The sequence below is a fragment of the Adiantum capillus-veneris genome, chromosome 11 (assembly GCF_014529385.1).
Source record: "Adiantum capillus-veneris isolate H3 chromosome 11, ASM1452938v2, whole genome shotgun sequence".
NCBI lineage: Eukaryota > Viridiplantae > Streptophyta > Polypodiopsida > Polypodiales > Pteridaceae > Adiantum > Adiantum capillus-veneris.
In genome coordinates this window covers 102,044,501-102,046,259 of record NC_140941.1, presented here as the reverse complement: position 1 = coordinate 102,046,259, position 1,759 = coordinate 102,044,501, and the positions used below count along the sequence as shown (strand labels likewise).

At 38.4% G+C, this 1,759-nt stretch overlaps 1 pseudogene; it reads left to right on the top strand.

Moving 5' to 3' along the window:
- The first annotated feature begins 447 nt into the window (after window positions 1–447).
- Window positions 448–1,466, top strand: LOC147447743 (uncharacterized; annotated as a pseudogene).
- Window positions 1,467–1,759: the final 293 nt, after the last annotated feature.

The following is a 1,759-nucleotide window of genomic DNA, read 5'->3' as shown; positions in this document are numbered from 1 at the left end:
CAACCTGTGATAAAGGAACATGGATCGTGATCCATGTATCTTTGTGTCAGATCTTGCTTAAACTTGGTGTATAGATTCCTTTTGGTCTACTTGTCCCTGCTATATGATTTTTATGTGTTTTGGATCAGTTTAGGTTACCCAAACACAAAACCATAAGTTTGCTTGGCATTTTTGGTATTGAATGATCAACGAGATGAGAGAGAGATTACTTCTAGATTAGTGAGAAAGGAAAAACCAAAAAAGGTGCATCAAGGAAAGGCTCGACCTGCATGCTTTTGTTTGTAAGGTGAAAGCCACAAAATGTGAGAGGAAATGTGTAGGATTTCTTGACGAGAAGAAAAAGGAGAAGGTTTTTGTCAGCATTCTAAGTTTAGAACATCCAAAACTTGAGTGGAGAGGTGCAAGGCTAAAGGATTTTCTTGACTCCTTTGTGTGCAATAGATAAAGATGGTCATCCCTTTTAGCATCTATTTATCTTCTCCTTCAAATCTTGATGAAGATACCTTTGTCTTTGATCTTGAAGACACATTAACTATTGGAGGAGATTTGTCTTTGAAATCATTTGATGTGAGCCTCTCCACAATTTCTCAATAAATTTGTAGATGCATCTAGAGGAGAAGCTCTCACTTTTGCAAGGCGTACCCTGCTTCTTCCTTAGGCCGTAGCCTCACCCTCAAGCTAGCATTGTAGAAGATCAGCCTAACAACAAGGTATTTAGTCAACCTTCTAGGCCACCTCAACAAGATGAACAAGCTATCCATGACCCTCCCAATCCTCAGGCTGATCAGCACAAATAGCATCATGGAGGTGTTCTCCCTCTCTTGGAAACCAAGACAAGAGATACCTTAACTGATAAGTTTACTCTCATACTACACCAACTCTTGAGCTTCAGAAAGGAGATAAACCAACTCTCAACCTTCAAAAAGGAGATTAGTGAGTTCCTTACTAGGAGGAAGGTGGTGCTTTTGGATCTGTTTATTTTGGAAGTTTCAATAATGGATTGGCTTGTGAACTATTTTGGCAATCAACTCCTTTTAGTGGATGCAAAGAGTATGATATGTAGAAGTGAGGGTGCTCACAATGCACTTTCTTTCTATTCAGTGTGGTGGTTCACCCATCAATGAGATAGAAGTAGCAAATGAAGAAGCAAACTTTAACATCTATAGGTATTGGTCCAAGAAACTTACTGGTTCACGATCAATGAGATAGAAGTAGTAAAGGAAGAAGAAAATTTTAACATCTATAGATATTGGTCCAGGAAACTTCCTGCTTACCAACCTCTTGAAGAGGTGATTCTTTCTCATGGTGACTTGGAGGAGGAGATTTACATGCTTCAACCAAAGGCGTATGAAGAAAAGGGTAAGGAGAAAATGGTATGCAAGTTAAGAAAGAGCTTGTATGGTTTTAAGCCAACATCAAGACCGTGGTACTTGAAATTTGATCGATGGAATGTTGGATTCAATTGATGCAACTCAGATCATTCTATATACACAAAGAATTTGGAGGATGTAAAATGCATCATCCTAATGCTATATGTTTATGATATGCTAATTGTAAGTGCTAACATATAGGATATAAGAGAGCCAAAAGAAGAGTTGTCTAAATATTTTTAAATGAAAGATTTAGGTGTTGCAAAACAAGGCTGTCACTAACTTGCCAACGGGCGCACAGTCTGCATGTGTGAGAGATTCTTACACATACTCAGAGAAGAGAGAAAGAGTCTTTTTTTCATAGAGAGAGAGAGAGAGAGAGAGATGAA